The sequence below is a fragment of the Rana temporaria genome, chromosome 4 (assembly GCF_905171775.1).
Source record: "Rana temporaria chromosome 4, aRanTem1.1, whole genome shotgun sequence".
In the NCBI taxonomy this organism is placed as follows: Eukaryota; Metazoa; Chordata; class Amphibia; order Anura; family Ranidae; genus Rana; species Rana temporaria.
Window position 1 is genome coordinate 173,373,711 of NC_053492.1, and position 12,422 is coordinate 173,386,132.

General features: G+C 40.2%; 1 protein-coding gene across 4 annotated transcripts in view; it reads left to right on the forward strand.

Annotated features, from left to right (window-relative positions):
• NLGN1 (neuroligin 1) overlaps positions 1-12,422 on the forward strand; it is a 910,902-nt gene that overhangs the window by 376,830 nt on the left and 521,650 nt on the right. The gene's annotated exons all lie outside the window — the stretch shown is intronic.

The following is a 12,422-nucleotide window of genomic DNA, read 5'->3' on the forward strand; positions in this document are numbered from 1 at the left end:
TGGTAGGAGTATTTCTATGTATGCATCATTTTATGGAATGGTAGAATCTGAGAGAACAAGTGAAGACAATTGAGTACACAGTTAATTTCAATAGCTAAAATTAAGTTTTGCAGTCATTTCTGTAAAATATGGGTACAGCAGAAATTGCAAAGCACTAGGAAGGCTTACTGAACAGAACAGCAATAAAACCTGACATGCAGTGAGGTATTTGCCTCTGTGCAGCTATTCCTAGTACAATGAAGGTATTCTATATTTGCCAATGTTGCCTTTATAATATCTTTAAAGCTGACAGGCAGGAATTGACTCCCAGTTACCACAGCATTAGGAAGGCAAATTCATTTAATTGACTATGGTTTGCAGCACTTTTCCTTATCAAATAAGCAAATAAAAGTCTTCAGGGTATATTTATAAATGATTCACCAGCAAACTTGGCAGTAAACCTTTTATAGCAAATCATTTTTCTGAATTTCAACCACATTCACCTGGCACTTCATATTATTTAAAAAAAAAAGTGAATGTGCACCAGACAAATGCAGGCAGCCAGTGAATGTCACTTATTGCAAGCGGTACAAACAGCTTTTATCACAGTGTATGAATTTGCCAGCCAGAGCTTTTCAGAGTGCTGAAACTAAGCGTTTACACAATTAAAGGCAATTTTCTTAAATAAAAATACAAATAAATCAGTGTACTTTTAGGCAAAATCAGATGGTGGTGTCAAAAAGCTCAGCGCCCTCCATTGTTGAGTATTGGTGCTTTAAAATACCCTTTTTTGCAGATCCCTATTTAAAGCACTTCACCATGATGACAACCCCCTCGTAAAAGCACTTCAGGCTGGCAAATGTGGTTGCACTGTGCTTTATATTAAGGAGTAATGTTGTTTAGTAAATTTTTGTCAAATGTATGGTGACTGTGTCTGCAAATCCCTTATAAATATACACTATAGTCTATGTGCATTATTGTAATGGTTGCTTTTGTAAAGGCTCCTTTGAAGGAATCTGATCCAAGCAACAAGACACTGTTTTGCTTCGGTCTATCTAGTAAGATTACTTTGCGGTATAAGCAAGGAAGCTCAGACCTTTGAGTGTATAAATGTGCTTTTACTAAACAAAAATTCTTTACATACAAAACTATTACAATATGAGTATTATGTTAATATTGGAGCTTGGTGATATTATAAACGCACCACCTCCTAATTATGTAGAACAAAGAATACCCAAAGGGCAGAAAGATGGAGTTTTGAGGTACAGAAAAATGAATCAACATCAAATTACCAAAAAAATAGAAAATTGTATTATATTACATAGACAATATAAAATATTTGGGCGAAAACAGCCCTGTGATACAATACAGAAGAATGGTTGCCTCTACATGTTTCACCACAATTGTGGCTTCGTCTGGAGCTTCTGTAGTACCTTTACATACAATATCACCCTTAATGATTATGGTTCCAAATAATCCCTAAACCTCTCCAGGAGGTCTGATCGGGGATGTCTGTGCCAAGAGCAGGAGGGAAGAACAAATACCCTCCAATTGAGCCTGTTTGTCTTAGAGAAGGTGCTTAACAGGTTTAATCAGTTTGTATCCTTTTTCTAGTGAAAGCTTAAGACAGTCATGGCAAATTCCAAAGTGCTTGTGCAATCTAAGTGCTTCCTTAACTTTGAATTGCCTCTGTTCTTTAATTCAGTGTCAATAAAACACCTGTTCAAATGGGAAGATCAGCATTAAAATTCATCCAATCCAAGGGAATAACCCTTTTTGAGCAGTTATTAAACACTTCACTGGCAGCAGGACAAATGGCTGTTGTAATTTCTGTACCTCAAAACTCCATCTTTCGACCCTTTGGGTGCTATTTGTATTACAATATGAGGAATACAATACAGGACTGATGGATATACCTATAACAAGCAAGATGCTACCTACTTCATAGTAAATAAGCAGCATATGGTCTTTAAACAGTAGAAATATACTTAAAAGTTACTTAACTCAGGTTAGGGTGAGTTCATGATCTCTGTTGGCAACAAGGACCCAAGGCTTAATATCAGTCACTGGAGATCAGGTGAAAGCGTCTTCAGGTATAGCTTCTTCTGTCTGGTACAGACCTTCTTTGGTGTTAAGGCATTATGGAGTAATGTGGTCAGCTTATGCCTGATAACCTTTTATTTGGAAAAGCTTACCATCCCCCTGTGTGGCCCCTTTCCCAAATACTGTTTTTCAATTAGAGAGACATTTTCAAATTCTACCTCATGATGGCACTATGGAATCATACATGCCATAGGTTATATATGTCAGAAAAGCCAAGCTTTTGTTTCCAAGGTTACAAAACAATAAACGGTAAGTGCAACAATGGTATCTAAGTTCCCATTGTTTGAGGACAGCTTGTGTAATTGTTACCAAGGCATTTGTTTGACAAGTAACACCCTTAAGTGGTTGTAAACCATTACAGACCACGTTAACCTACAGGTAAGCCTAGATTAAGGCTAAGGCCTCGTACACACGACCAGTTTCCTCGGCAGAATTCAGCTTCCGACCGAGTTTCTGGCTGAATTCTGCCGAGGAAACTGGCCGTGTGTACACTTTCGGCCGAGGAAGCCGACGAGGAGCTCGGCGAGGAAATAGAGAACATGTTCTCTATTTCCTCGTTGTTCTATGGGAGCTCTCGTCCCGCCGAGCTCCTCGGCGGCTTCAGTGCTGAACTGGCCGAGGAACTCGATGTGTTTGGCACGTCGAGTTCCTCGGCCGTGTGTACGAGGCTTTACCTGTAGGTGCAACACATATCTTATAAACCTACATGGTTTAGGATATATTTGCAGAAAAGACTGCACCGATGTCTACGATGCATGCACGGGAGTGACGTCATCGCGGCACCAACCAATCACAGCGCCAAAGCCTCGATACCCAGAAGTCACTCGGTTATCATGGCAGAGGAGAGGAACGAGAGTCGCTTAGATCTCAGGTAAGTAACTCATAATGAGCTAGTAGGCTATGCCTACTAGCTCATTATGCCTTTCTCTTGCAGGTTTTTTTAAAGAAATGTTTTAGAGGGTTTACTTCCTCTTTAAGCACTCAAAAGTAACATGGTTTCAGTTTCTTTGACAAACTACTAAATAGATTGTTTTTAAAACCAGTCTGATGGAAAAACAATCATATAATATATATGTATATCATAAGCAACACAGACACAAAGTAACCACAATAAGGAAAATGCAAGCCATTGGTAATGTGAAATTGAATTTATTTAGTGAAGGTTATTATACAAGAACAAACAAGAGAAACAAGCACAGCAAAAGTGTGACAAACACAACAATAAGGGCATAATGGGAAAATAGAAGAATAAAAGAAGCAAAAAACAGGAAGGAAGGAAGGAAGGATAGACAAAAGCACACATTCAGGTGAGGACCGATGAATACACATGGCAAGAACAGAAAATATAATAAAGGTTAGATATCCTCATGAAATTAAATGCCAATTTCAGGTGCTGAGTGAAACCAGTTAGTACAATAAAGAGGTTTGAATCAGATGGCTGTGAAAAACTTCTATTTTTTTACTTCAACTTTACTGTACAAATGAGACAGCAAGGAATTTAAAGTAGGTATTTTTGAGAATGCTTTCCTGGCATCACTAGGAATTCCTGCATAAAGAATTTAAGTATTGAGCAGCTTGAATACGTGCATTTCATACATCTCAAGATCTGATTTTCAGTTTTGAGCAGAGTGTATCTGTAAATATTTTTGCTACATGTGATTCTAGAAAATAACCTAGAACTACCATCTTCATTGATTCTATGGTGTACAAGCAAGCCATCAAGACAATTAAGCTTTTGATGGTCACTGAGCAGTATGTGTATATGATAGATACATTAAACACATTTTCGAATGTTTAGATGTGTATAGGCATTTTTAATTTGCTTGCAAGTTTCCACTTACCAACATACAGTAGCATAATTCATTGTCTTTGTTCTCCTTCCCATTCATATTGTCATTATATATTATAATTGTACACAGTGTATTATTTGATATATCTGTATCACACAGTGATGCATTGCCATTGTTTTCACATTGCCATTGTTTTCATGCACAGAATGTAAATGTGCAATTACAAAGAATCAGCCAATCCCAACTTAGCCAGCAAGCTGTTTCTTTTGGTTAACCACTTCAGTACCAGACACTTTCCCCCCTTCCTGCCCAGGGCAATTTTCAGCTTTCAGTGTTGTCGCAATTTGAATGACAATTGCGCAGTCATACAACACTGTACCCAAACTAAATTTTTGTAATTCTCTTCCCACAAATAGAAATTTATTTTGGTGGTATTTGATCACATCTGTATATAGAATTGATGGGCACTGATATGCAGCACTGATGGGCACCGATAGGCTACACCAATATGCAGCACTGATGGGCACTGATAGGCAGAATTGATGGGCTCTTGGCATTGATAGGTGCCACTGATGGGCACTAATAGATGGCACTGGATAGGCAGTACTGATGAGGAGCTACTGATGGGCATTACTTATTGGCATCTGAAGGGCACTGACAGGCATTACTAATGGGGCACTGATTGACACATTTATGGGCACTGATTGGCACATTTATGGGCACTGACAGGCGTTACTGATGGGGCACAGACTGGCAGCAGATGGTCACTTGATGACAGCTGATGGGCACCTCTTATGGGGGCTGCACTGATAATCAATGTGCTGATTATCAGCGCAGACCCCCCTCTGATAGGGAGAGCTGCCAATTCATGCTGAATAAACTCAATTATTAATGTATCTTAAAGCGGAGGTTCACCCAAAAATCAACTTTCTGTCACTAGATCCAGCATACTGCTGACATCTGCAGTATGCTGGATTTTTTTTTCTTTTGTACTTATCGTTTTAGCGGTCTTTCTTCTCCGGCTCCGAGTGGGGAATCCTGCGGGGAGTAGGCGTTCCTAAATCAAGCGCAGTTGATTGATGGGCTTGGATAGCGCGTCACGCCATCCGAAAATAGCCGACGTGACTCTCGGCTGCTTACAGCGCTATACAGCGCCTGCGCCTGCCGTATAGAGCTGACTGCGCAGGCGCCGTAAATTGCCGAGAGTCACGTAGGCTATTTTCGGAAGGCGTGATGCGCTATCCAAGCCCGTCAATCAACTGCGCTTGATTTAGGAACGCCTATACCCGGAAGGATACGCCGCTCGGTGCCGGAGAAGAAAGACCGCTAAAATGATAAATACAAAAATAAACAGCATACTGCAGATGTCAGCAGCATGCTGGATCTAGTGACAGAAAGTTGATTTTTGGGTGAACCCCCGCTTTAAATAGAAAACTATCTAAAAATATATTTTTACTCCAAAAGCATTTTATTAAAATAAATTTAATACAACTTCAAAAAATCGATTTAAATCCAAAAAATCACATTTAAATACAAACAAATCTCATTTTTGTTTTTATTTTTTAAAATGATTGATTTATAGCCACTCTGGTCACAGCTGATCACGTGGTAAGGAGACTTCCTTTTGATGGCTAGGATTAAAGGGTTATTAAAGGAAAACTATTTTTCCTTTAAAATAACAAACATGCTATACTTACCTCCACTGTGCAGTTCGTGTTGCACAGAGTGGCCCTGATCCACGTCTTCTGGGGTCCCTCGGCAGCTGTCTCTGGTCCTTCCCGCAAGTACTGACCACAGTCATGCGAGAGCTCGCATGGTGGTGAGTAATTGCGGGCGTGCTCCTGTGATACAGCGAGCGGCCATAGCCGGCAGCATTAGATGTTTTTTTAACCTTAATGCATAGATTGCATTAAGGTGAAAAACATTTTTACTTTACAACTCCTTTAAATGTCTGCAACACCATGTGATATCTACAGATTTGGTGTTGTTGAAATGCCTTCTACCTTCTGCTGAGGGAAGTGAGGAATAAGGGAAGTAATAACTTGTGGTACATAAAAAAACATACAGTAATTGTTTTTTGAATGGAGGGAAGGTTTTAATAGCAAATAGTGCTTAAAAAAGTTAACAAAGAAAGGTTTAGTGAGAAGAGAAGAATTGTAATATGTAAGCGGAAGTGTCTGTCACTGTCATTCTTAAACATGTAGCTTTGACTCCTAAAGAACTATGTCATAAGATAAATGCTAAGAATTCAAGTAGCTTTCACTTCACTCTTCACGCTATATAAAGTTTATGCTCACAAATGTAAGATATGGCTTTGACTAGAGATGAGAAATTTGATCCAGTCAGGTTCAAGATTTGACCTGAATCTGGCAGATTTGTGGCTGTAGGCTATTTCAATGAGTAATATGAAATACACTTTTTTAATTCTAACATTCTTTTTACATGCTTCTTTTTTATAACTGAAATGAGCCACCCTCCCTCTTTCTCTTATATAAAACAAATATATATATATATACTAGCCTCCAAGCATATGGGGTGGTGTTCATGGTGGATGGCTAGGGCTAAAGGGCTCTTAAAACTCTGTACCCTTTGTTAACTGGTCCCCCTTTCCCTTCACTCAACTAAAAGTTCGAAAAAATGCACAAGGACCAACCCCCTCCTTATTCTGTTCCAAAGTGTATGAAAAAAGGTAATGCAGAAATATCTTTTGTTTTCCCAAGCCTTCTTCTTTTCATTGCTGAAATTTGCAGCTTCCAGATGAAGATTACGTGAAAATTGACTGAAAATCATTTGAAAGTCATTGTAGTAATGGGACTGTAGATTTTTGGAAAACGCTGTTGGTCTAGGTCTGTGTCTGGTTGGCAGTTCTTTGGTAGATCCGATTTTGATTTAGTTTAAATGTTTAAAAACTAAAACGTTAGTATTAAATACCTGAATATCTGTGAACGCAAACCCAGTTAGTCAAACTAATTTTAACCTCTCTGGCGGTATGATTCTGTCTGAAAAAACATGCTGAAAGCCGTACAATTATTTGCAAGGAAATTTGGTGTTTTATACTGTAGGCCTGTGATTTTTAGGAATAACTCACTTAAATCTGACCAAACAAGAATCTAATAGGCATCCCGGGTATGACATTTTTTTAAAAACAAAATTATAAATTATAATATAATAAATAATTATAAATAATTATAGCAAGTAATAATATAATTAAAATAAAAATTATTCAATAATGTAATCAACTCAAAATCACTGAAATGTGCTCAGTTGCAGAATTGTTGCTGTCATTATTATTTTTTTTTATGACGAATTTCCCCGCAAATCGCTATCGCACAATTCTGCAAGTGATTATAATTTATTATCGCTGTTTTCTAGCTGATCTAAAACCATTTTTGACATAAAAAGACACTTTTGGTTGCTATGGACAATCTACAGTTTTCAGGCAGAAAAAAAGGTTTTTATTATATAAAATGACATGCATGACACTGGGCAGACCACTAGGGACAAGGGGGGTGTGTGTTTTTTACATACAGTACTGTAATCTATAAGATTACAGTATACTGTATGTATAGTGTTTGTTTACTTTTTTGAATTTGGCGCCGATCTCCGCTCCCGTGCGTCGTAACGTCGCTTGGAACGGAGATCGGCGGCACAGGAGGACGCTGTGTGAATCGAGCGAGGTCCCGCTCGCTCACACAGCGTGGTGACATCGCTGGATCCAGGAGAAGGTAAGCCAGCACACTGCAGGCTCTGCATATCTACCCTGAGCGTGACTCAGGGTTACCGATTTTGGTAGAAAAAATCAACCCCGAGTCACGCTCGGGGATACCGCCAGGGGGGTTAAAGCTGAAGTCCAGGCTAGAGAACACTTTACTCTTGCATTGGGTCCTACCTCTGCACTGCAACAGTTAAATGCTACATTTTCCTAGGGATATTGAAATAATGTATAATACCTAACCTATTTATCACTACTGCATGCTTGCCTGCACAACTGGTCCAATCTTTCTGTCACATCACTTACAATGCAGTGGTCCTGCATTGTACATGAAGACACTGAGGGCCCACCCACATCCCAGGAGAATTGGACAGTGAAGAAATGTGCCTTCTGCTGAGGGAAGTGAGGAATAAGGGAAGTAGTTCACCTTATTCATCATCCCCTAGATAAAGAAAGTATTTCTCCCTAGTGGTAATAAAGGGGGCCCACTATTAGAGTCATTTTGTCTTTAACTTTAGCAGTGTTAGAACTATGGGTGTCATTATGATGTAGTAAATAACACATTCTAATTGTCTAATATAAGTTGAGTTGTCAATGGAATAAGAGTTAATCTTTCAGTGGTGGGACCTGGTGGGATCTGTTGCACTGACAACTGTGAGGAGTTTCCTTCACAGTGGGGAGATTTCCATTTGTTTTACTTTACATCTCATCAAGTTAAGAAGCTTAACGTGTTAGACTCAGACGTCTAACGTCTTAGACTAACGTCTTAGACTCTGGTTTAACCCTGGCCCCTCAGGTAAAAAAGGTGTTTAGTGCATGGCACTGGCAGCTAAAACTCCTGAGGGTGTTGTTTAAATATCTGGATCTCCCGGACAGCAAAACCATTATCCGTGCCACGATAGGCAGCTGCCCAGACTACGGCAACTCACTATATCTGGGATTGCCAAAGACGATAGTTCAGAAGCTTCAACTTATACAAAATGCTGCGGCAAGGTTACTTATGGATGTCCCATTGAGGGATCATATCACCCCTGTCCTCTGTGCCTTGCACTGGCTGCCGGTCCACTATCACACCTTATTTAAGGAAGGATGTATTATGAGAGGCCTTGCCCCGAGCTACCTTTGTTCTCGTTTTCATAAACAATCTCTTGGCAGATCACTCGTACACACGACCGAAATTTTTTTTGCAGAATTTTTTTTTTCGTGTGTACATTTTCGACGAGGAAACTGTCGAGAAACTCGATGAGCCAAAAAGAGAGCATGTTCTCTATTTCCTTGACGGGAATGGAGAAAATTGGCTTGTCGAGTTCCTCGACAGCCTGACAAGGAACTCGACGAGGAAAACGATGTGTTTAGCCCGTCGAGTTCCTCGGTCATGTGTACGAGGCTTCAGATCAACCAGAAGAGATCTCCTCCACATCTCGGTGCCTAAGAAGATCCGGTGTGGTGGTCAAGCTTTCTCCCACCAGGGTGCCTTGCTGTGGAATAGCCTCCCTGTCGAGCGCAAGGGGGACCCTACTATCCCGGTCTTTCACGGGAAATTAAAGACTTGGCTTTCCACGCAAGCCTTTTTTTCTGTGTAGTCTCTCTGATTTCATCTTTCATGCTACTTTCTTGCAGCTCCTAGTCCCTGGGTCTTTTTTTTCCCCAGGAACTCCGCTAAGCACGTCAGAACCCTTCAGGGTAAGACCGCGCTATATTAGGATACCTCTCAACTCAAGGGAAAGCCAGCTTGACACAGACAGAAAAAAAAATAACCTGCTAGAGGTTAAAAAAGCATAAAAATCCTACACATGCTCGGAATCATTGAACTTCATTTTTTTCGGCTCGTCGTAGTGTTGTATGTCACCGCATTCTTGACGTTCGGAATTTCCGACAACATTTGTGTGACCGTGTGTATTCAACACAAGTTTGAGCCAACATTCCATTGGGAAAAAATCCACGGTTTTGTTGTCGGAATGTCCGATTGTGTGTACGCGGCATAATAGTGGATAAACTGACACTTTTGATTTGATTTGATTTTGATACAGTAATTAGAAGTTCACTGATGGGTTTCACTTGTTGCCTAGAATAGTTTAAAACGGAGGTCCGTTTCCGCGGTTAAATCCTCTGGCGGATTTTGATCTCATGGTTGTACTAACCATGAGATCAAAATTCCCGCGGAATTCCCTCCGCGGTGACGTGTCGCGCCGTCGCCGCGATGATGACGCGGGGTCGTGCGCGACGCTGTGATATAAGGACTTCCACGCATGCGTCGAATCATTACGACGCATGCGAGGGATGGATTCGGACGGATTGATCCGGTGAGTCTGTACAGAACAGCGGATCAATCCGTTGGACTGGATTCCAGCGGATCGATTTCTTAGCATGTTAAGAAATTTTGATCCGCTGGAAATCCATCGCGGGGAAAAATATCCGCGGAAAAATATCCGCTGGATCGTACACACCAGGGGATCTATCCGCTGAAACCGGTCCACGGATAAATTCCAGCGGATAGATCCTCTCGTGTGTACGGGGCCTTAAGCATTTGCATGATCAGTATGAATGATTGATGTATTATTTGTGATATAATTATGTGCCATGATCGTCAGCGCCATCTAATAGCTGTATTGCAATTGAGGTACTCTAGGAAATTGCCACATTGTTGCTATTGTTCATACTCATATTACAAAGAATATGGTGATCATTCTTGGTGCTTGTTGTCTGCTCTTAGGACCTAGTATTGGCCAAACTTTTTTGATTATGATGTGAACTCTACAATACTGCATTAGAAAGAAAGACAAAAAGTATATATTGCTCTTCTAAGAATTACTTTATTTCTTAATGAGATTTTACAGTATGATTGGTGTGCTTCAGAAGTTTAAGCACCACAATGGTAACAAGTAATTCTATGACTCTCTAGAGTAGTGGTGGTGAACTTGATTTTTATAGGCAGCCTCAAGTGAGATAACACTTCCAGACAATCACACAATTGAGGTGGAGTGACTTGAGTTAGGCAGCCCATTCAAGATTAATGGGCAATAACACACCCGCAATGTCAGCCTTTTTGCATCATTTACAAAGTACTGCAATACACACTGAAGAAAAAAGTGGAAGTTAAATAAGCCCTATTGTTGTTAGTGGCAGCAATAGTAACCCTCAGCACTGGTGTCAGTGACCGCAAAATTAACCTTGTCAGTGAGCCCCATATTAACACCCATCATTAGTTTCAGTGACCTAAAAAATAATCCTGAGCCTTTATGTCAGTGACCACAATAATAACCCCTAGCAAAGGTGTCAGTGGCAGCAATAATAACTGCCTGGATTGATGTCAATAGCAACAATAATACCCTCAGCATTAATGTCAGTAGCCACAATACCAAAACCCAAAGTTATTTTTAGTGAATGCAATAATATCCCCCAACACCGGTGCCAGTGTCCTCAAAGATAACCCCAGCATTGGTGTTAGTGAATGCAATAATAGCCCTCAGCATTGATGTCACTGGCTGCATATAATTATAACCTTATGAATTGGTGTCAATGGTAGTAATATTAACATCCCCCTCTGCTGGTGATGAGTGCCAGTGTTGTTAATCTCTCTACCCTTACATTACTGGTCATTAACGGTGCTGTTAAATCCTCCCTCCACCTTGAGTTGCTGTTCAGTGGCAGTTGTGGATAACATAGTAAAATGTTAGAACCTGTGTCAGTGTTTATAATTTTCTTTGTTCCTTTAGGTGGTATTTACTTAAATGTTAATGTTTTCTTCTGGTATGGCTGGGAAGGGTTATAGCATTTGGAAGATTTTTATAACTTTTTCCTAGTAGATGAAAACATTCTCTACTTTCTGCCAAAACTAAGAAAGCAGTTTGACCAGAGTTCCACTTTTTGTATGTCATGCCAAGAGAACAAATGTGTAATACAGCATAAACATAAAGCTTATGATTTAACACATAATGTATAGGAATTGAAGTTGTGGTTTACAGGAGGTTGCTTGCACACAATTTGACAGCTGCAACAGAGTTGAAAATATGGTAGTTTCTACTTTGTACTTATTATTTTAATAAAAAATCAATTTTTGTTACAATTAAAGCAAAATTCTGGGCACGTGTTATTATGAAAACTGCTTTGTCCGCTAATTTCTCAAATCTGTCTTATTGTCTCAAATCTTATCTGTCTCAAATCTGTCCACTGAACACCAGATATCAGGCTGCAAGGTGGAGGGCCTACACTATGCACTAACTGGGCTGAACTGAAATGTGAATCTAACACATTTCAGGCACTGGGGGCCAAAAGGGTGGTGTTTACTCAGGCTTACGGCAGTGGGAGTAAATAGGGAGAGGCTCAACAGTGGTGTGATGCTTATTTCACCTTCCTATAGCGGTAATCCCGAGAGTGTATCAGGGTTAAATTTCAGTACCATTGGCGATAACCCCAAGACGCTCCCTGGACTGCATTACAGTACCCTGGTACAGGTTACTTACATTGTCCCCAGGATCCTGCAATGTCTGCCCGCTGTGTCAGGCGGCCGGATCCTCTGCCCAATGTACTGTGTTGTGGGCTCCGTTCCCTGTGAGCATTGCAACGCATTGGGGACAGAGTTGGTGGGAATTTCAAAAAAGTAAAAAAAAAATAACACATACGCACACTGTAATCTTACAGATTACATTAGTGTATCAAATAATTTCACCTCCCTTTTGTCCCTAATGCTTTGTCCAGTGACCTGCATGCCATTTTATATTATACTGTATATACTGCTCTTTCTGCCTGGAAACTTGAGAATGTCCATGGCATCCAAAACGCATCCCTTTACATCATCCCTTTTAGACCAGCTAGAAAACAGTGATAGTAAATTAGAA